The sequence below is a fragment of the Chinchilla lanigera genome, unplaced genomic scaffold, assembly GCF_000276665.1.
Source record: "Chinchilla lanigera isolate Chin_1 unplaced genomic scaffold, ChiLan1.0 scaffold00006, whole genome shotgun sequence".
Classification (NCBI taxonomy): domain Eukaryota; kingdom Metazoa; phylum Chordata; class Mammalia; order Rodentia; family Chinchillidae; genus Chinchilla; species Chinchilla lanigera.
Genome location: NW_004955407.1, coordinates 18656058 through 18679394, shown reverse-complemented (window position 1 = coordinate 18679394; position 23337 = coordinate 18656058). Strand labels below are relative to the sequence as shown.

Below are 23337 nucleotides of genomic sequence, written 5' to 3'. Positions count from 1 at the left end.
AATCAGATCATCAACAAATAAAGACAGATTTACTTCTTTATGTCCACTATGGAAGATTTAACTTCTATTTCTTTTTTTCCTTTTCTTTCTTTTTCTTTTTTTGTCTTATTGAGTTGGCTAGAACTGGTTGTACAATATTGAATACAAGAAGCAAAAGCAGATGTCCTTGGTTTGTTCATATATTAAGAGAAAAGCAGTTAATCTTTCCTTAAGCATTTTAGCTATGGGGCTTTTCTGCATGCCATTTATCATAGTTAGGAAGTTCTCTTATTCCAGCATCTTTTTACAAAATGTGTAGATATTAATGAAAATTGAGCTGGGCTGGGTGGTGCATCCCTATAAGCCCTACACTCTGAAGGCTAAAGCAGGACCAAGTTTGATGCCAGCCTGAGAAATTTAACAACTTGGAAAGACTGTCTTAGGAAAAAAGAAGAAAGGAAAATAAAGATATTCATTTTATTGATACTACTTTTTGTTTGAGAACATTTAGGATCTATTTTCTTGACAACTTCAGTAATACAATTGCTATCTTTAGAAAATTTTTAAACCACTTAAATTTTTTAAAGAATGATTCATTCATGTAATTGAATTTATTTCTGTTCACATTTTACTTTAAACTGTTTTACAGTTGTTTTGTTTGTGTTAAGGTCCAGCCAGCTGAGGTGCTCACAACTGAATCCCAGCTACTTAGGAGACTAAGGCAGGAAGAGGGCAAGCTGGAAGGTGGCCTGGACAACTCAGTAAGTCTCAAAATGCATGGAGGCTGAGGGTGGAGTGTGGTTACCCAGCATGTCACGTATGAATTCATTATTTTTAACTGCAGTTGTCATTATTATTAATGGCTGGAATTATCATAGATCTTGAGAACTTACTCTTCTTGTAACATAAATTTTATATCATTGGAACAAAATCCATTTCCTCCACTGCCTAGCTCCTGGTGGCCACTTTATTTACAATCAGTTTTTATGAGTTTAAGTTCTTTATACTCTACATGTAAATGAGATAATGTAGCATTTTTCTTTCTGTGTCTGTCTGGTGTTACTTATTTTATTTTATTTTTTTTCTCCGGTACTGGGAACCGAACTCACGACCTTGCGCTTGCTAGGCAGGCGCTTTGCCGCTGAGCTAAATCCCCAGCCCCTGTCTGGTGTTACTTATCATAATATCCTCTACTCTTATCTTTGTTCGAAATGACTGGACTTCCTTCTTTTTTTAAGGCTGAATGTCATTCCATTATACACACACATCCCATTTCCTTTATCTATTGACCCCTTGATGGGTATAGAGGTTGTTTCATGTTTGGTTGTTGTGAGACAATGCTTCGGTGAACATGCAAATGCAGTTGCCTCTTTGATATAATGAGTTCAGTTTCCTTGTATGCACGTTCAGTTGTAAGGTTGCTGGTGTTTACACTTCATTCTGTTAACATGGTGCATCATATCAATTGATTTTCATATGCTTAGTTATCTTGCATTCCAAGCATAAATCCTACCTTTTCATGATGTATAATCTTTCCAGTATGTTGCTGAATTTGATTTGTTAATATTGTGTTCAGGAGTTTTGCATCGATATGCTTAAGAGATGCTGATCTGTAGGTTTTTTTCTTGTAGTGTTTTTGTCTTGCTTTGGTATCAGTGCAGTGCTGGCCTCACAGAATGGGTTTGACAGCATTTGTGCCTCTTCATTTTTTATCTTTAGAGAAGTCTGAGAAAGATTGGTCTTTGTTTGTCCTTCCAGAATGCACCAGTGAATTCAGCAGATCTCTGTCAGGACATTTTTGGTTTTTATTACCAATTTGATCACCTTACTAGGTAGAGGTATATTTGGATTTTCCTATTTCTTCTTGAAAGATTTTGTTTTTCTGGATATTTATTCATTTCAACCAGGTTATCTAATTTGTTGGCATAGAATCACTGATAGTACTTTCTAATGATCCTTTTTATTTCTATAATATTGATATAAGATTGATGGTAATGTCCCCACATGGATTTTTGATTTTAGGAATCTCTCTCTCCCTCTTCTTTCTCTTAATGTTATTTCTGACCAATTTTTCCTCTCTTTTTGGAATTCTTATCATACATATGTCTATTTGCTTGATGTTGTCCCAAAGATCTTTGAAACTCTGTTCATTATCTTCTTCCCTCGATTAGGAGTAGATAATTTCTATTATAATTTTCAGATTACAGCATTTCTATGGATCTTTTTAAAACTTTATCGATTAGGGGCTGGGGATTTAGCTCAGTGGCACAGCGCCTGCCTGGCAAGCGCAAGGTCGTGAGTTTGATTCCTGGTACCAGAAAAAAACCGAAAAAAAACAAAAACAAAAACAAAAACAAAAACAAAAAACCCAAAAAACCCCAAAACTTTATTGATTCTTTTTACTTTCACTTCCTATAGCCTATTGAACCATGCTAGAAAATTTTTCTTTTAAGTAATCTTTTCAATTCCACAATTTTCCATTTAGTTCTTTTTTGTAATTCCTAATTTTAAATTGAGATGCTATTTGATAATTAATTATCATCATATTTTCCTATAATTCTTTAAACACAGTTTTCTTTTGTTTTCTGTACATATTTATAATTATTTCTTTGAAGTTTTTGTCTATTAATTCTAATGTGGTATATTCAGAAACACTTTTTACGGCTGTTATTTCATCTCCCCTTTTCTTTTTTTATATCTGAATTTCTTGATGTTGTTGATAACTAGGTATTTTAGGTAATGAAGTAACCCTGGATTTAGATTTTTTTTTCCTTTTAGATTGTTGGTGCCAGTGTGTATGTGTGAGTGGGTATGTGTGTTTGTACACACACAAATTTAGTAACAAGGCTGGTTTAAATACACAGAGTCTGCTTTCTTTCAGCATCCTCTGATGTTTTTGCTCACCTTTAAAAATATTATCCATATTTTTTTATTTTAAAGAAAATAAAAAACAATAATAATGATCAGAATTTTAAAACAAGATGATAGGAAATTTACAATTGTTATTATACTGCATATTGTTATCTTCAAAGTAGTTGCTCAGATTACCAGATATAGGCATGTAAGATTGATAAACACTATCTGTTCCTTTCAAAACACTAATAGAAATTAGTAGTACAATTATCTATCATCTATCTATCTATCTATCATCTATCTACCTATCATCTGTCTATCTATCTATTTATCTATCTCTCTATCTATCTATTTATCTATCTACTTATCTACATTCCTTTGTTCTTTTCTCCTTTCTCCCATTCCAATTGTTCTTTCCTTTTTGAGCAGTTTCTTTTCGTTTCACAGTATCTATTATACATTTTGGATCTTACTTCCTCTTTCAGTTTCTTACACTAGGGAGACAATACAGTGTTTACACATGCAGGTCTGATTTATTTCACTTATGAGTATGGTCTCTAGTTGCATCAATTTACCTACAAAAGCCTTGAGTTTATCTTTCTTTACAGCTGAGTAGTACTCCATTGTATAAAAGTAGCATTTTTTATCAGTTCATCAGTTGATGGGCATTTGGGTTGTTTCCAAGATTTAGCTACAACAAATTTGCACTGCTATAAACATGGGTGCATATATATCACTGTGGTTTGATGTTTTTAATTCTGGGAAACCCAGAAGGGGAATAGCTGGGTCGAATGGGACCTTTAATCCTAGTTTTTTGTGGGCTCTCCACATTTATTTCCATAGTGGTTGTACTAGTCTACACTCCCATGAACAGTAGAGAAGAGTCCATTTTTCCTTTGCAGCCCTGCCAGCATTTTTTATTCATTGACTTTTTTGATGATAGCCATTTTTTTCTGGGGTGAGATAGCATCTCAGTCTTGTTTTAACTTGAAATTGACTAGCTAATAATTATTCATAAAATGTACCCAAAACAGTTTGGGCCAGTGATGGAGATCACTACAAAGCACCTTTGAGTAGGAATTAAATTAACCAATTGGCTTTCCATGTTTACTTGTGAGTCTATCCAAGGCCTAGGCTCCTTGTCTGGAAATGGGCAGTGGACTCATAGTAAGTGAACCTCTGTGAATCACTGATCCTTACTGAATCCTGCAATGGCAGGTTTAGTCATGAGGCCTCAAAGGATAAGACAAGATCATAGCCAAGGATACCTGGATCCAACCTCAACTAGATAAAGACTATAGCCTCAGCCATCTCACTTCGGGGTGGATTAACTTAATACCTTACTTGGAGAAGTCCTTGAGTGGTTCCACCATTCTTGAGTATTCCCCTCCCTTCTTCCAATAACCAAATAAATGTGGGCTTCTCTTGGGCTACCAAGAGAAGATCTTAGTCTTAGGCACCAGAGAATCTTGAATTCTATGAGAGGGTTTTGAAACCCTGCAATCGTTCCATTTGCCTCTTTTATTTAGCCTTTCCCATACACTTGATCAGGAGATTGTGGACTTGATCAGCCCACAATAACTAAGGGATACTATTAACCTGATAGGTCAGTAAAACTCCATTGTCTTGTATTGCTGTGTCTTTGACTGTGTGTCTGAATATTAAAAATTCAGACAATTCACAAGTCTGTTCCAGCTTTAGGTTTCTTTTCGGCCTTCACAGCTCTCTGTGCCTGCATAGGCCTCTTGTTCAGCCAAGGATACCTGGAGGCTAGGGCCCTTTCTGGTTTCTCTCCATATATGTATCTGAGAGTCTACGGATTTCTGGAGACTGGTAGGAACCTATCAAGTCCAATGGTGGGCATCTCATTCATTAATCTTATTAATTTTATAGTTTGTATGACATTCTGTTGCTTTTTTTGACCAGGACTGCAATACTAAGATAATTCTCAATGGCCTTTCCTCTGCCACAGGTTGTTACTGTTCTGGGCTATGGAGTTGCTCAGGGCTCCACTCAAAACCAAGTGTGCCTTCTTCAAGCAAAGCTGCTGTTTTCACAGCTTGTCCTGCACTCATGCATCCCCACATCCAGAGCTGGAGGACAGTGGAAAGGGAAACAACCTCAGCTAAAAGGATAAAAATGCTACAAACTCTCACTGTTTTCCTGGAGGATTTTTTGAAACCACTCCTCTCAATTTGTTTACATGCCTCTGGAGTTCTGAAGTAGTTGTTTTTGACAGTTTTCTTTATGTTTTGTTTTGATAGTTTTCTTTATGTTACGTTTTCATAGTTTTCTTTATGTTACGTTTTCATAGTTTTCTTTATGTTACGTTTTCATAGTTTTCTTTATGTTACGTTTTCATAGTTTATGTTCCTGAGCCTCTGTCCCACCATTTGAGAAGTTGTTTGACTTGAAGTATTTAATTACTGATCAACATGATTTCCTCTTCAGTTTTGAGTTACCTGTCAAGTAGTTGAGATGCTAGATAGGAAGTAGGCTGTACACATGGCCCCATAAATATGAAGGTACTCCTTAACTTATAATGGGGTTACATCCCATGAAACCTATTGTAAAATTAAATTATTTAATGCACCTTACACCTAATCTGCAGAACATCACAGTTTAGCAGCACCATGTATTGCAGAGTGCTGGTTGTTTACTCTAGGACTGTGACTGTCCGGGAGGTGTGGCTCACTGCTTCCGCCCAGCTTCATAAGGGAGTATAAAAGTATCGCATACCAATAGCATGGGAGAAGGACAAAAGTCAACATTTGATGTGCAGACTCTGCTGAATGCACATCACTTTGGAACCATACCATAAAAAATATTGTAAAGTGACCCATCATCATCTTTTTTTCTGGTACCAGGAATCAAACTCTTGACCTTGCACTTGCTCGGCAGGCCTTGTGCTGCTGAGCTATATTCTTGGCCCAAACGATCATAATCTTGAGACTGTCTATATTCTAATTCCAAAAATATATTTAGGTACTGAGGTCTACATGAACAGGGTTGATTTTCTTCATGTATTGGAGTAAATGTAAGGTGTTTACTTTTGCGTGCTGTTTTTTGTGTGTTTGTTTGTTTGTTTTTTGTCTATTTGAGACAGTGTCTCACCATGCAGTTCAGGCTGGTCTTGAACTCACCTTTAGACCAGACTGGCCTCAAACTCAAAGCAATCCTCCTGCCTCAGCCTCTTAAGTGCTGGGATTACAGGCATGCGCCCCCATACCGCATGTATGCTGTTTGTTTTAGGTTGTTTTGTGCTGCTAAAACAAAATACTACAAAACAAGTGATTTATAAAGGACAACAGTTTATTTCTCACAAATTTGGAGCTGAAAAATTTCAGATCAAGCTCTAAACATGTAGTGTCTGATGAAGTTCTTCTTGCAGCACCTTCAAATGGCAGAAAAACAGAAAGCAAATATCCCCACAGATGCCCTTTAAAAAGTGTAATTCAGTGTGTGTGTGTGTGTGTGTGTGTGTGTGTGTGTGTAATTAAAGTCATGACTTTGTGTTTGCCAGGCAGGTGCTATACCACTGAGCTATATCCCCTAGCCCATTTCTAAACACCCATTGCAAGAGCAAACAGGAAAACCAAAATGACACTCAGGATTTGGAGGCCGATTTATTTTACAAAAATGAGTATGGATTGGATCATTCCCAAAATATCAGGCCCTGATCTCTGGTGGTCTATGGCTTACTCGGGATAAGCAAGTGGGAAGTGCAGAGGCAGAATGGCTTGTCAGTTGGAGATTGGTTCTTACAATATGCATCACAGTGACCAGCCACTTCTAAGAACCAAAACAACTGGAACTGGAGCAGGAGCTGTCACCTGGGCAACTGAAATATGCTGGCTGGGGAGGCATTTTATGCTACACCATGAAGCCCCAGTTCCCAATGCATGGTGGATTAAGTCTCAACATGAATTTTGGAGGGGCCAAAAACATTGAAACCATAGCAGTTAGCTTATTTCATCTCCCTCACAGAGAATGATGGAACAGGAGAAAAAACTGAAAGCTCTTGAAATTGTCTGTACAGTAGAAAGGGTATTTGCGGTCATTTTCACTCTCTTTTCTGGTGACAGTTTAGTAGTATGAAGTAAACAAGGCCGGCTACGACCAACAGGACATATAAACATATTCAAAACCAAAGTCTTTGAAGTGTTCCAAGAGCTGACCCAACAACTTTTGTGGGCCAAGTGTTCAACAGTCATTTAATGAGAAATACCCGCCACTTTATACCTTACTTTATAGCTTTGGGAGTTGTATAATAATTTTATGCATATTCTGTAAAGAAAGATTTCTACTTTAGGACACTCATGATCAAATTTATTCTCTCCTGTAGGGAGTATGAGAGGAATAAAATATATCTAGTTAAGGGGAAAAAAGCCTGAAGAAGGTGTCTCTGTTTAGGTAAAAGGAAATTTCACAGTGACAGTGGAATTTAAAATTTAAATGCCTTAAAAGCAGCTGTAATTATAATTGTTTCCACTAAGGTGTGCTAGATCTCTAAATATTATTCATGCTCTTCTATTACCAGATGCACCGCGCTGAATTGCACAATGTTCATTGCCTTCCCCGGGGCTGCCAAGCCCTGTACCCCACAGGAGGCTTTTGAGGTAGAGCAACAATGTATTGCACACAAATTCAACTAAAACACAAAAGAGGACAAGAGACCATTTAAAAATATCAAGTGAAAAGGACAAACACTTGCATTTTGAATTGATGATTTTTATAAACACACCCAGATACTGGCTTTGATTTTGTGGAAATAATTTGGTTTGTCTGAGACATTCTTGAAGGTTAGCCCGATAGAAAGAAGTTTCTCAGGCACTTTTTCTTCTTTAATGTCCTATTATTATTTATAACTAGTGCTACAAACATAAGTTATCTTCGCTTGAATAGCACATCAATATGACTCTATCCTTACGCTTGACAGTTTAGGTCCCTGGAGGTTTCTGAGATCATCTTCTGAAATCGGAAGTACGAGTAACACAAAAGAGCAGTTCTAAATAAGTGCTTCAGGCAGGAGATGGTACATATCTGGAGGGATAATAAAATTTTTGTGAGTAGAATGAAAAAATACTATTTTTATTTCCAGTACTGAACTTAGTATTTTTCAATCTTAAAGTACCAAGCATAACCTTAGCTATTTTGCTAACAGCTGGGATGTATTTAGCAATTTAATGATAAACTCTAAACTATTTGTCTGAGTAAGTCAACTTTTCCTGCAGTGTACATCTGGGTGCTTCATAATGAGTGCTACACATTTGCCTTAGTCTGGAAGCATTTTCATATATGCAAATAACTCCTTTTGGTCATATAATTTTATTGGGGATATGGTCAAGAATTCCTTTCTTTTTCTTTAATCTCACTGTTTTCAGTTAAAAAGACACGCTGTAATTTATTATCTCAAACCATTTTGATTTTTAGTTCAGCAGCTTGTGTCCTTAACTTGTTTTCATGATTTTGATTCTATTGAACAATCATTGTGATGGATGACCATTTAATGATATTGTAATTAAAAAAGTACTAGCTGTAAATTTAAATTGACCTTTTTATTTATTTGTTAATTTAAAAAATTTAAAAATTTCGATTAACCTTAAAGAAATTTTCAAATATGATAGTAATTAGTATAGTTGCTTATACTGTTGACATGGTTTATTTGTGTTGGCAAAAAGTAGTTAGGATTCATTTAAACAGCTGGGAAAATAAAATTGGTGGTTACAGATAAGCAAACACTAATTTATAGATGGTCTTACAAATGACTGTGGTATTGGACTGAACTAAAAGTTTTTTAAAAAAGATATTTTTTCAAAAATACAATTGTAGTTTCTTATTTTATATCATTATAAAATATTGTTTTACATACTCACACCAGACTTCATAATATTTGAAAATATTTCCACTATTATTAGTCATCTTTTGTTTTGAGTAATTATCAAAAGAATTGTAATTAGAGTGCATTTTGAAGTAAGTGAATTTTTATCTACATATGAAAAATTTCATTTGAATGTTGGGGAAAATAACCTGTATTGTCACTCTGTTCCTTTCTCTTCTATTTACTGTGTCAATGAGTTGAACAAATGTGAAATGACATCTATACTTTTATTGAGATATTTTCTTTAAATAATTAATAGAGAATAATCAAGAAGCAATATGGACAGTAATTTTTTACAGTATTAGCTCAGAAAGTCCTTTCACTTGTGAGATCATTTGAGATGAGTTATGGAAACTATTCTTTCCATAATTGCTAAATAGTGATGATTAATGATCATTTCCCAAAATCTTAAATAAGGGAATAAATCCATTAAACTCATTCTGTATGTATCTAGATGTAAAGGGAGATAATTTACTTCTCAAAATAGCAGTTTAGAGAAATGAGAGTATAAATATAAAACAAATAGGACTCTTTGTGCCCTATATTAAGTTGTTTAAAAATACTTCTAGAAACAAAGAGGGACAAATATTGAATGTCACACAAAGTTAAAAGGTAATACGAAAAATTAAGATATGTGGAAAGGTATCTAAACATAGAAATTACTTCTTAAAATGATACAAAGGATGAAGTGAACGTCTTCAGCATTCAGAACTGCAGCAGCTCCTGCCGAGTGGAAAACCCTGGACAACCTGGGGGTGGCTCGATGGAAATTCATAAGCATGTCTGCGGTGCTTGTCTTGCAGCATTAAGATGCAGCATTTCATCTGGCTTAGTTTGGACTCAGGGCACTAATAAGTGTGTTTTCTAAAAACTGAAGCCTGTTTGGAATTTAATTAGAAGTGTAGAAACTCTGCAAGGAATATTTACACTAGTTAATTTTCAATATTTAATATGTAACAGAAACAATGGAAGCAAATCACCTCAGCTCCTTCTGGACAACAATCGACACTAGAAATGTTCCTCAGGAATACTTTCTCAGAAATACTTAAACTGAATACAATCAGCGTGAATTCAATAGATTTTTTTTAAGGGACAATGCATATGTTGTAGAAATAATTAATTTTTAAACTTGAATAGTTGAGGTAGGGACTTCAATAAGACTAGAGTAAATTAAAATTTACTACTTACCTGTATTTTCAGAGAATATTGGCTTGGTTTAGTGTCAAGATTATAGGAAGGGATCAACATCAACTGAATAAACATATTAAACTTTATTACAAAGCTATTTTATTACTAAAATGAGAAGTTCCAAGCCAGCTTTGGAGCAAAAATGGAGAAATTTTTGATCACGTGGAGGCCATGGAGCTAAGGGAAAAAGGGGTTGCACAAGGACAGAAAACTCCTATAACAGAGGTCCTGAGAGCCTGACCATAAGGACCCCAAGGAGGTCAGAGGGAAACATTTATCTCACAATTTTGTTGGTATGACTGAATTAAATTTTCTTCAAGTAATGGGGGGGAGTGATACTGTACATATGAAAGCTTAAATTTGGAAGGAGGAAAGATGAAAGAGAAAACTTGCAAATTGTCGGTGGGCATGTAGAATTAAGTACAGCAATGGTGAGGAACAAATCTTGGAAGACACAACCTCGTTCCCCTGAAAGCAAATTGGCTTAAAAAATTCAATCTAAGGGAAAATATAAATTATAATAGGTCAGGAATGGGAAAAGTATAGGATTTTTAAAAAGTAATAAATGTGGTCTACATGTTTTTCTTTATTTGTTAATAGTCATTGCAACTTATTTCCATTATCTGCAGAGAAAAATTATTACAAATTTCTTGGAAGAGGCACTTTCCTTTCATGGTATTTGAAGGCCTATAGGAGTTTGACAGCAGTTTGTTACTTTGCATTAAGCTTAATTTTTTTCTTTAAAATGGAAATACCCAAGAAGAATATACTCCATATTAAGTCACGAATACCTGCAGGTTATAAATAACTTTTTGTAGCCTTTGGTGGGAGGATGGGCTTAATTGTGTCAAGGGTGAGTCATAGAATCAGTAAAAGAATGTTTTATAATTTAGATTTCCCATCTGCACACTTTATTAGCTCAAATTCTCTGAGTTTAAGGTTGCCTATATTATAAAGGGTTGCCTGTAACCTTCATAGAAAGCTATTGAATGAAACTACAAGTAAATTATGATTTTGACATTAGGCACTCTAGAACATGTTTATGGTGGCTGACTTAATCTTTGTAATCCATGTTGTCAATAAACCTCTTTTAACAAGCAAAAACTGGATCAATTTTATGAGTGTACTTTTTAACTAGGTCAAATTCACTATTAGTTGACTCAGGGAGAGCATTTTTTAAGAGAAGAGGCATCCACAGAGAAGCTTCTAATTTATCCTTTGGCTGAAATTGAGGTAACTGGGGGGGGTAACTGATATATTTCTAAGAGATGGAATATAATACACCTGCAGTGAATAGTCTACAGTGTTGGTAATGAACACTCAGTATTTGACAAGGACAAGTTACATCATTAAAAGTTTTTAACCTTCCTCTTGTGTTTATTACTTAATATTTTTGAAAGTGCTGCTTGTTGACTTCATTGACATTTTAATCATAATAGCCAAAGAAAGCATTCTGCTACAGACTATTTCTTCACATGTATTTGTTTTTTTTTAATATTCTTTTTGTTTTTAATAATTAATGTACAAATCCAGAAAAGATGAATTGCGTTTAAAAAGCCAAATATACTACACAACTCAATAGCAAATTGAAGAGTTAGACTGAAATATAATAAGCCTTGTTAATTCCAAAAGTATGAGTCAAAATGTAATCCATTCTTTCTAGCTATAAATAATATTTTAATATTTAGTTTTTAACATTGGAGATATGATATATGTAAAAGAAGGGAATTATCAGCTCTACTGGGCTAGGCATTTTATATGCATTTTCTTTTTTGAAGTGAGTTTGAAGTCGTTGAATCTACAGTTTTTACTGTGAATTTGGAGGGCAAATTGCTAGTTCCTTTCTAAGATGCTCATATATTCCAAATGAATATAAAGCATGCCAGTGCATTTCTTCTATTTGGTCTTTGTTAAAGGGATGTTTAACATCCCTAAGAAGCTTTGAGGATGCTCTTCAGTTTTTCTCTATTTTGTATCCTACTCAAAAATCTTTTTATTATGGCCATCTTCGAGTTAGAGAAGAAAAAGCCAGATTTCTAATTTTAATTGGTCAATGGGAAAATCCCTGCTGTGACAAATCTCACCTTCACTATTGAACAGTTTTTGCTTTTCTGTGATTCTTCTTCTCACATTTGGAATGCAAGATGCTTTACTAGGATACAGCATAAGAAAGAGACTGAGCAGGGTACTGATTTAACTTGTATTAAGTTTTCTAGATATCATCTTGGGAATAGACTCAGACTCTTAAAATATGGGTAGGAAATAATATGTGTACATAAAACATGTCTATCTCCCCAATTTTTTATCCAAAATAATTACAAAACTAGGAAAGAAAAAGGATAGAGAGCTCTGAGTTTGTAGAATAAAGAGATCTAGAAGCCTCTTACATGAAGTAAAATGATATCACAAATTGCCAACATAATTCATCTCAACTGTCAAGTAGAAGCTGAAATTCAATTTTACGTGCAACAGAGAGGCTGGTTCTTTTTAAATGAAGGTATTTTAAAATTTAAATCAGTCAAAGGAGCTACCACCAATATAAACTTAGAATAAGTAAAAGTTGTATCTTTCGTTATTTGCCCCTTTTATCTTTTTTAGAAGAACATTTTCCACTCATATTTTATTGTCAGCTATGTAACATAGAACAATATAGTTTTCCTCTTTTTAGTAAGTCTTGAGCATGAATATCTACTATTTCTAATAGTTTAACATGAAGTTAAATATAATACTTTGTAGCTAATTAAAAATTCTTAGATTTTGGTAACAATTTTGGTTATTGAAAAACATATTTGAACAAAACTATATATGTCAAATTTTAAAAATATAGGCTTGATCTACTTTTATTCTTGACTATAGCATTCAAAATCAATTTAATATAGGTATCATTTATTGTTATTTGCCTTTTCAGTTGAGGATCAGTTTTTTTCTGGTTTCTGTATTTTTGGTAACTATACATATATTTAAAATTTTTATTTTCCTTTGTTTCTTTTCTATCTGTAGGTATAATTTTCTTTTAAGTTTTCCAAATATTATTTTGAAGAAAATATACTTCCTAACTTTCTCTATGTAAATATGACTATAACATTATCATTAATTTATTCTCAACTGAAATATAGAGCATCACACAGATGAATGTACAGGGAGAGAAAGGCTGCTTTTTCTCCACTCATGGCTATAAAGGATTTCTGTCAGATAGTAAAAAACCTAAAGTTAGGATTTATTGGACAGGGGATGGAGGGCAATTTGTGGTTATATTCGGATTTTCACTATTTTTCTATTTAAAAATTTACCAGACATTTTATGTGGCATTTATAAAGGAAAATATCATCTTTCACTGTATGAAGTCACGAATACTATTTTACAGTGTGTTGTGGTAATCGTGGTTTGAATTTTGAATTAATGTAGAAAAACTAAGGAAATCAACATAAAGCAGTGTTATGTTCATACAGGCCTACTTAGTCAAAATATGGCATTTATCTGATGCAATATTTACATGGCACAGCAGTCAGAAGAAATTTTTTTTCCGTAAGGTTTTAATAAAGTAGTGTCCTAAGAGACAACTCTGAAACTACATACAAGCACTGTTTACTTTTAGCTTTCTTATTAACTCACTCCTTAACAGTGCTAAGCATTCTAAAGAAGGCTAGAAAACACACTTTTTTGCTCTAGCTTTCATTTAAAGTTTATAAATAACCCATTCACTGAAGTGAGTAATGTGTTCTTTAATTTATTTCAGTGTATAACTCTGGTCATGACTTTCAGGAACTTAGAAGGAAGATGTTATATAAAGCCACTAAATAACAGTACATATTAGCTGTGGAGCAAAAGAAGGAAAATGGCAAGTAGAGTTTTGTTACTAATGACTTCAAGACTTGATCTAATTAAAGATTTTAAATATATAAAATGACTATCAAAGCCCGAAGATTTATATGCAGTAAGTGCATATTCTATAGGTACCACTAAAGTTGTGTCACAGTTTGCTAACTTTAAAGTTCAGAGGCTATCATAAAAACCATGTGCAATTATATTTTCTAGAGTGATTACAGACTTTAGAAATGATAAAATGACACAGGGTCAATAGAAGTTGACACAATACAATTTTGATAATTTGTGTGTGTTGTACATCGGTTAGTTTTAGGTGACTAGTGGGAATAGGCAGTTGTGGAAATCTCAGGCATGTGTAGACAGCACTTTCATTGTAATGCTCAAAGAAGATCTGTGTTTTTATTTTGGGTGCAATGTTTTTGTTTTATGCAAAGTCCTCAAAATATACACCAGATTGTGTCATTGTGGCTAGGAAACAGCCACTGGAAATGGGGACCCTGTTGGGATAAGAATGCTCAGAGGACACCTATAAGGTAATGTGGATTTAAAAATAATAAAATTGTGTTTAAACTTATAAAAATTTTTGTTCTACAGAACATGGTTTTGAATCTAGCAGTTAACCATTGGTCTTACATGCAGGAAACTGATTTTGATTCAAAGTAGTAGTACATTGTCTACTTCACTTAGATTTTTAGAAGTCCATAAAATAAAAATTATACTGTCCTTAAATACTTTTAAGGAATCTTAGGAAAAGAAAAAAGCCAGATATTGTAGAGTCAATTAAAATTCAGCAAGGCAGCTTAATTTGGACCTGTCTAAATTCATGGATAGTCCTCTGGTTTTATAAACAGTTGTATTATTTTTATGTCACAGCCAGGCAAACCTAACCAAGTAAACCAAATGTTTCCTTTTAAAAGTTACTTAAACTATTAGTTAAGCATCATTTGCAATTAGTTAAGTGTACAAACATAACAATACATGTTCGCGCTTAGATAGCAATTATAGTACTTCTGTGTAGAGACTTGACTTTGTAAAATAATGGTATTCTTCTAAAAGAAATGTCTTTTTTAAGATGCTTCTTTCTCTATAAATAGTGTAATGGTGAGTTAACCTAATGTATGAATACACAAAAAGTAAATTCCATGTAAATCATCTTTAAAATAATGAACTGCAGAGTCAGTGTATTTCTAAATAAGATCAATTTAAATATTGCTTATCAAAATATTCTTTTGAGAACATTTTAATTCTTCATAATTCTGTTCCTATGATTGCTGGGAAGTCCGTTTACAAACTTGCACACCTGAGATAAATTGGAAATAATTTGTTGTAAAAGGGATTGTTTTGCTTTATTAAAATATTCATATCTGAATGAATACTATCTTAATATCATTTAAACACATATCTTACCTCACACACTTTTAAAATTGGAGGTAATTTCCAAGATCATTTAAAATAGTGATTTTGAAACTTTAGTACTTATACAAACTACCCAAGGGCTACTGCTAAAATTCAGAATAACTCAGGAGCTTAAGATGAGTCCTAAGGTTTTGCATTTCTAACAACTTTCCCAAAGCTCCAGACTGTAGGTCTACAGTTTGCGTTATAAGCACCTAAAACATCTTTCTAAACGCAGTGATTCCGAGCACGAACTGTTCATTATAAAGATCTTGATTGCAGCAAGATACACACTGGCTGTCTGTAACACAAGATATTTTTCTACATTACTATTTCCCGAAAGGGTCAGAAGAAGAAAACCAGTTCCATTGATAACTGGATTTTGACAGACTTTGTTTTTGTAGACTCAGACTACTTCTTTCTGTCTTTTAGGACAACTTTTCCCTGAGATGTAAACTAGGTTAAGACTTTTAGCGTCTCTAGGTTTCAGTGTTTTCTGTGAGATGAACTGTAGGGGTGAAGTGCTGAGCCTCTGGTGAGCATACAAACATATTTGTTGCATGAATAAAAGATTCATTCCTCCCACTTTTGAGTTTATGATTTTATCAGTCAGTGGTGGGGTTCTTATATTTAAAAAATAAAAGTTAAGTTTATATATTATTTGTAAGGCATAGTTGCATTCTTTATCCCTCTCCTATTTACTCTTTTATCTGTCTCATTTTTTCCAGAGCTTAAGCACTTGGAAGCATTTTGTGAAGTTTGCTGTATGCACTTAGTTACAGTCTACAGTGACCAGACAGGAGAGCAGTGAAGAGGAATGAAATAAATGGCACCAGTGATCTGAGACTGCAATATCAGTATGTACATTCAGGCTCATGGCAGCTAAAATAATTCGTTCTTTTAATAAGTTGGTTAAAATATTACCTTTATGTGTCTATACCTTCAACTTATGTTTACAAGAAATTTCTGAGTTACCTAACTCAGGAGAATAAGCTCTCAGGCTTTTCGGGGGGTGGGTGGGTGGATACATCTTCAGAATGAAGAGTGGAGAAAACAAAAGTGTTTCAAGACAAAATAATCAGCAAGGAAAGTGACACCACATGCTTGCTCCCGTCTCCTTTATATGACTGGCCAGAGGCGAGCCCTGGGTTAGGGACGTGCCGTCTCTGATATGTTGAACCCAGCAAATACAGAAGGATATAAAGAAAGTTGTTTGTGGGTTTACACAAATGAGTGTGTGTTTAAAGGAAAATTTTTAAAAAATAGTTTGCTCATGGTGGCAATTCAGCTAGTAGGAACCCATAGAAATATCAAATGACAATTTTTTTCAACTTCCTCAAGTGCATTCTCATCCTTTTGGCTGACTTGGCTTTTCTCCCAGTGCCTGGCTATTTAACTAGCTGCTAAGTAACTTTTAGTATCACCTTTGACTTTTCTCAACTTAAATTACATTTATCTTCGTATTCTCAAATAAAGGAAAGAACATTTAAGGAAGAAGATGGTCAAGCTCTGTTAAAAAAACACCAGTGCCTCTAGAGAAGCAAATGTAAGTCAGCCAGTTGTGTGCATGATTACTAAAATGTCTTTGCTATTGAAAGGAGTCCGTTAGAAAAACTGACCTGTGCTTTTCTGTTCCAAAGAGAAAACTCTTGAAAATGCAAACTGAAAAAGACTTTCTCGCTTTCTAGAATTTTGTTGTTCCCTTGAGAAAGGTGATTCTGAAATTGGAATACTAGCATAATGATATGGTTTTTAAAATGTCACAAGATGGTTTTAGCTGAACTTGTCCATCACAATATCAGTTTTAGGGTAAGTTAAATTGGATGTTTCCTATTTGATACTATTTAAGGGGTGATTTTTCTTAAGTATGTCTTCAATCAGTGCCATTATCTTCAGAAATCCGTGGTTTGGATTTTCTTTTCTTTTCCATTTGATTTGAATTTTCACTTCGCAGCTATGGCTCATGGGTCTCTGTCAGCTTTCCCATTGTGGGGACACAACACCCACAGCTTAAAGGAGGAGAAGTTTAAATTAAATTTGACTCCTGGTTTCAGAGGATCCAGCACAGAGTCTACAGGCTCCAAAGCAGAACATCATGGCAGAAGGGTATGGCCGAGCAAATCTGCTTAGTTTATGAGGCTGGGAAGCAGAGCAGCACAGGATAGGAGGGACAAGGGACCATATAGTATAAACCAAGGTCACGTCCTGTAACCCACCTAGATGTGTGTCCTACCAGTCCTCTGGGCAGTTTCCGAGACAATCAAATGGACAAAATCAAGTTTAATTGTCACATTCTGGCTCTCAACCCTGTCTCCAACAGCTACGGGCACTGAAAGACAAAAGCTGAAAAACAGAGCAGATTTCTAGCAGACAGGTTGAGAGAAAGACCCTTTCTTTTCTGAGATGAGCAGCATCTTGGAAACGCTAGGAAGAGAGGGTATGTGCTTACAATAATAAAAAAGGCATCATCTCTGAGGACCCTGTCTAGGAAAGGAGGAACTCAGCTCAGACAAATTCAGAGACTGATTTTAATGTGTATAGTCCTTTTTTGAAAGAGAATTAAACTACACTTATTAGTTTGACAATTAATGTTGATAGCTTTTATTAAGATTAACACACTCTATAGCTTCAAGATTAGCAATACTGAGTGCTTTCAGACATGAGGTTATTTTTTTCCTCCCAAAATCTCTGGGGCTTTGACAGAGTTGATTACACTGTTCTTAATAAAATTTTTTTTCCTCTTCTAATTTCTTTGACATTATCTTGACTCTGGCTATCTCTAGTTGCTGATTTTGCATTCTTTCCTTCACTCTCCATCTTTGTATTTTTAGCTGAATCTTTTTCCTACCATACCTCACATTCCTATCCTCACACTTCCACACCTCATGCACAATTTGTTTTTATTTCATTCTCACCATTCAGAATTGAAGCAGCTTTTACTGCTTCATGCAGACGACTGCAGATGTTCTATAGCTCTGCTCCCTAACTGCACCAAATTCTAGCTGCACATTTTCAGCTGCCTGCTAGACATCATTATTTGCATGCACCACAGTTTCTTTGAACGAAAAGTTTCTCAAACTCGATTTATCACCTTCCTCCACAAAACAACTCATTATTCTTAAATATCTAATTTCTGCCAAGTAGAATGCTTTTATCCCATTTGACTTAGTCTAAAAAATATGGAGTTTTGTTGAAGTTCTTCATCTCTGCCTAAGTAAATATCTCTTTTATCTATCCCCATTCTTTAATTCTGCCTATCACTACTTTAGTTCACATATTAATACTTCTTCACTTTAGTTTAAGTGCTTTTGTAAGGTCTGCTTGTGCATTTGATTTACTCACATCAGGGAACTGAGAATCTATAAAGCAAAAAATTATACCTTCCTTTTTTTTAAGCGTGGGGAACATGCCACAAACATAGCAAATATTAAATAGATATTTATTATTTTATTACTAATATCTACATATTATAGAAAAAATAAAAATGATAACCATAAAATAATGCCCAAACTTGGTCATTAAGCAAAACATCAAAATATAATAATTTTACTGATTTGATTTGGAAAAGTGTCTTGGTTAGTCAATATAAGTTTAAATATACAACAGAATTTCTTCAAATTATTTGCTCTACAGTGACACAAATCCTGACTTAGACGACTGACTTTAACAATTTAAATGTTTCTCTGGATTTTAAACTTGAAGTGTGTGGGGGTGGAAAATGATGATTCTGACTGGAGTTGATAGGATTAAGAGACAACCCAGCTGAGTAAGCTTTTGTGGCTGTGATTCACTTAAAATGCAAAGGGTAAACAATTTTGTAGCTTATGCTACAGACAGAGGCCAATTTTAAATACTAGAGGAGAGGAATTTAGGATACTAAATACAACCCTGCTTATATAGTCAGAAATAGCTTCACTCCTTAGAAACAAGAATTGAAAATGGCATTTGCTTTAAAGCATCCAGTGGAACTAGTACAATACCCATTGTCTTTATTGTTCATCTAAATAAAAATTAAATGATAAAGCTGGAACTGGCACAAATGGATGGGAAGACTCTTGGGTATTATAATCTCTAAGGCATGGACTCCTGTTTTTTTGGCCTTCTTTTGTGTCCAACAGTAGATTGTCATTAACCTCTATGCTCCAGTATGGATTATCTGGAGTCAGAGAGCTCCAGCACGTTCAGGTCCAGTGTTACCAGTTACAAAGTCAGTTCTGGGACAGCTGGGCAGAATACTCATAACGTCCTTCATTCCCTGTAATTCATGTGTGGGAATTAGGCCTAGTGTGTCATCTCTCTAATCATCATCCTTCTCATTATTTTCTTTCCTGTCTATCTTAGATTCCATGTGTTAGTCATTTTTTAAAATAAAAAATGTTCTACCTCCGGGCTAAATAGAGAGTGAAGGTGAAATCGCGATGAGTTAGAGAACAAAAATAGAATTGTTCTATTTCTAAAAAACTGTACATCTTCACCGATTTTAATGTTTTACTCAAGACAGGCAAAATTGCCTTGCTTTTCTGTCTTTCATCACGTTTCTCCGGCAAAACACCAACCCCGCATCAGCCTCAGTGTCTGCTCTCTCTGAGCAGCACCCGAGCAGGAGTGGAGAAAATTGTGAATGCAGCACAGTGCTGCTCTCCTCAGCTCCTTAGCTGCTTGCCTGGGCCCCGGACACCTGTCCAGTGAGCGCACAGCACTTTACTGCTCGATTCTCTAGGCCTACTTTGTGCAGAAAGCATTTCAGATCTTTTCTGCTCTCCTCAGATTCCTAGGCATAACTTTATCACGTTCTTCACATGATCTACAGAAACAGCTGGATGAATCTTCACCACTTTACTTCACCAAGTGTATGGGCTTCGTCATAGATAGATACATCCATATTCCTTTCCTCTCCCGGTCTCCAGCACGGTGAATGAACTGTGCTTCTTCTAAGCTAAAGTCCAGCTTCCTGCCCTTGCCTTCCAATCACATTTCTTCTACTCTTCTGAGGAAATGTATGAATATATCCCTTCCCCCAAGTCATTCAACCTTCCTCCTTTACTCTGTCCTTCACATTTACATTTAAAGGTGTCCTCATCTTGAAAGAGCGATGACAAAAATAAAAGATATTGACTCCACATCCTAAGTATAGTCTTTTTTCTATTCTTGTCCAGATAAAGGAGAAATTCCAGGTATTGATCAGAAAAAGTCAAATACTTTGAGAAAATTATTCTTCATTTTCTTGTATGCCTAAACATTTCTAACTTAATATAATCAATGACCTTCACCTTGTTAAAACCAACGATTATCCTTCAATTCTTACCGTCACTGACAGTCTCACACTCTTAACCATTCCCTCTTCCTCCTGATATTGTGCTTTATTACTATTTTCATCGTTTGATTTTTGGTACAAATGTAGTACTTTCACAGGTAAAATGTGGTCATAGGGTATGCAATAGTACTAAAGGAACATGAAAAGCCACTGTTCACTGTCCCACTTCTCATGCTAACTTTAATTATTTCTATTTCTAGATGTTCTTTCTAGTTGTTACCTCATAATATTCAACAGTATACGTGTGCTTCTGTTTCATTATTTCCTGATATATTCATTTTAAACATAGAAAATGACTTCAGGACATGAAAGATGAGAAATTTATCTCATTTACATTTCTTCCCTGTCCTTCTGCTCAAACTTTTGTTATTATATTTGAAACCGGATGTTGAATGGAAGCATCTCCTTTGACCCAAGGAAAGGCCTTCAAGTGAAGGGTGGTGTTTCAAATTGGATATGAATTTGAAGTTTTGATTTAAACTGAAGTATTTCTTTTCAACCTGGAAGTCCACTTGTATAAAACTTAGGCTTGTTAAAGGCATCATACTATAGTGATACACATGTGTCACCATAGCTAAATCCTGGAAGTGGTCTGCATACGCATCAATAGACAATTGGAGAAAGAAAATGTGGTGTCTATACATAATAGAATGCTACTCCACTGTAAAGAAGGACAAATTTGAGACGTTTATAGGAAAATGCATAGACCTGGAAAATATAATGTTGGGTGAAATAAATCAGACACACAAGCTTTGATACTGTATAGCACCTCTCATTTGAGTAAGGCACAGTTTAAAGAGCACAATAAACAATGGCTAGAAGGTGACAAGAGGATGGATGTCTTGCAAATGGGAAAGGGTCCAAAGGAATGCAGGTGAGCAGAGAAGGAGGGAGGAAGGGAAATAGGCAAAATAAAGATATGACATGTACATGAACCCAATAACCTCAGTGAATGTGAATATTATATGTCATTAACATGAGCTAAGATTAATAATATCAAGAATGAAAATGGAGAAAGGGAATTTAGAGAAGGAGGGAGGGAGGGAAGTGGAAGGGGATTAAAAAAAAACTGTTAACCTATCTTATTTTATGTGCACTCATCCATGCTCCAAAATGATTGTGAACTGCATGCAATGCAAACGTGTACTAGTAAAAATTAGTCTTGTGTTTGTAAAGAGCAGTGAATGTAAACTTTATATGCCATAAACAGGAGCTAAGATTAATAATATCAACAAGAATGAAAAATAGGGAAAGGGCAATTATACGGGAAGGGGAAAGGAGTGAAGGGGAATGAGATTAAAAAAAGAGTCAAACTGCATCATGAACATGTATCCACTCCCCAAGATGATTGTAAACTTCCTGCACTGAAACATGTACTAAAAAAACGCTAAAGGATCTGCTCAGATTTTAGTGATGAAAGGGACATGAAATTTCACAGACAGTGATTGAGGCAGTTTGTAAAGATAAAGGAAATTATTCTTATTTGATTCTGGCTAGTTTAGACTCTAGCTTGCCAGTTGCATCATATTTGACTTTTCTATTGGTGCTATTCAGATACCATATGTAAATTTCTGGTTCTTTGTGCACGTAGCAAAAAGAAATGAATACTTTTCAACATTCTACCCATTAACCTCCACTGTCTAACTGCTGTCAACTATGTCTTCAGTGTCAAAGTATAAAGTTGATATTATGCAAGTGTAATTATTTTCAGTATTTTTCCATATGTTGATTCTAAATGCAGAAAGTCAAGAGTTCTGTAATACTTTGAAGATGTAAGTGGTATATGCTATAGAATCATGCAGTATAGTTTACTTCACAATTGATGAATATAATCCTACATCACTAAAATTTCTCTAGGAAAAATTTTCCAGATGTCAGGGTTAAATTAAGTGTATTGTATTTTCACCTTTTGCTTGAAATGATGCTCAAATTTAGTTTGTTTCACATTTGGATCTTGAGCTGCTTGAACAACTTTTCTGATTAACTTGAACTTTTGACTTTTAACTTTAAGTTTTTAATTGACTTTAACTTTGTCTTCTTTTTTTAAAAATGTGACATTAATTTATTTTAAATTTTTATTATACACGTTTGCAGTACATAATGATTCTTTTAAGGTGGGGAGTTGATACATATGCTGGAACACATTTTAATTCTTTTTATTTTTCCTTCTTCTGCCTTTCCTTCCCTTTCCCTTCCTTTGTTCCCTTCCTCCCCCATCCCCTTTCCCTGTTTCCTATTATCTACTTTTTATCTTGCTCTTTATTTTATTTGTACTTTGGATTTTTCACATAAGAAAAATCACATGATATTTATTTCACTTAACATTGCTGAATCAAGGTGTATCCATTTTCCTACAAATTAGTCAAATTTCTCTTTAGGGTAGAGTAGTACTCCATTGTATATAAATACTATATTTTCTTTGTCCATTCAGTTGCAGTTGGACATACAGGGTTCTTTTAAGATTCAGCTGTTGTGAATTGTGCAGCTATAAACATGGGTATGCATGTTTCACTCTAATATGCTGTCCTTAAATCCTTTAGGAAGATACCTAGAAGGGGAATAGCTGGGTTGAATGGAATATGTATTTTTAGTCTTTTGAGAAATTTCCATACTGCTTTCTACCTTGGTTGTACTAGTTTACATTTCCAGCAGCAATGTAAAGAGTTCCTTTTCCCCCATACCCTCCCAAGCATTTTTATTTTTAATTTTTTAAAAATTATTTTAAAGAGTAAAAGAAGGATAACATAGTAATAGGGGGGCTTACTGAATTACAGACAAAGTGGTAGGAAACTATCAATGGTTATTGTTTTACATATTGTTATTTACAAGATAGTTTCTCAGGAAAACAAATAGACAAATAATAGTTACAGACAAAATTGGTAAGTTATTATCAGTGGTTGTT

The 23337-nt window shown here is 34.6% G+C and overlaps 1 long non-coding RNA gene across 7 annotated transcripts in view; it reads left to right on the top strand.

The window, feature by feature from the left end:
* LOC102012158 overlaps window positions 1–23337 on the top strand; it is a 218619-nt gene that overhangs the window by 22980 nt on the left and 172302 nt on the right. For 5 of the 7 annotated variants that reach the window (XR_001231625.1, XR_001231624.1, XR_001231621.1 and 2 more), the window contains exons 1-3: window positions 632–740; window positions 15850–15978; window positions 16598–16667. This is a non-coding gene — a long non-coding RNA (uncharacterized LOC102012158). Of the gene's footprint in view, window positions 1–631; window positions 741–15849; window positions 15979–16597; window positions 16668–23337 lie in introns of those variants that run through there. The other 2 variants (XR_001231628.1, XR_259571.2) reach the window with 2 other exon arrangements.